The sequence below is a fragment of the Myotis davidii genome, unplaced genomic scaffold (assembly GCF_000327345.1).
Source record: "Myotis davidii unplaced genomic scaffold, ASM32734v1 scaffold651, whole genome shotgun sequence".
In the NCBI taxonomy this organism is placed as follows: Eukaryota; Metazoa; Chordata; class Mammalia; order Chiroptera; family Vespertilionidae; genus Myotis; species Myotis davidii.
In genome coordinates this window covers 1,818,941-1,819,306 of record NW_006283994.1, presented here as the reverse complement: position 1 = coordinate 1,819,306, position 366 = coordinate 1,818,941, and positions in this window count along the sequence as shown.

The window sequence follows — 366 nt, the reverse complement described above, 5'->3', positions numbered from 1 at the left end:
ACCAGACGGCTCTGTGTGTGGGGGACACCAGACAGCTCTGTGTGTGTGGGCGACATACCATGCAGCTCTGTGCATGGGGGATATACCATGCAGCTCTGTGCAGAGAGCTCTGGCGGTGAAAGAGCAAGAGGGGGAAAGATGGGAGGGAAAAAAAGTGGAAGGAAAGAAAAATATATAAGTGTTTAAACATCCACCCAACGGGGAATAAATTAAGCACCTGTGGCCTGATCACACAAGGGAATACTATATAACAGTGAAAAATGAATGGGGTAGCCCTACGCACATACACATGATGCCATTATGTGTTTTAAACAATACAAAACTGCAATGTGGATTGTTTATTGATGCACTGTTGTACCGTGGTAA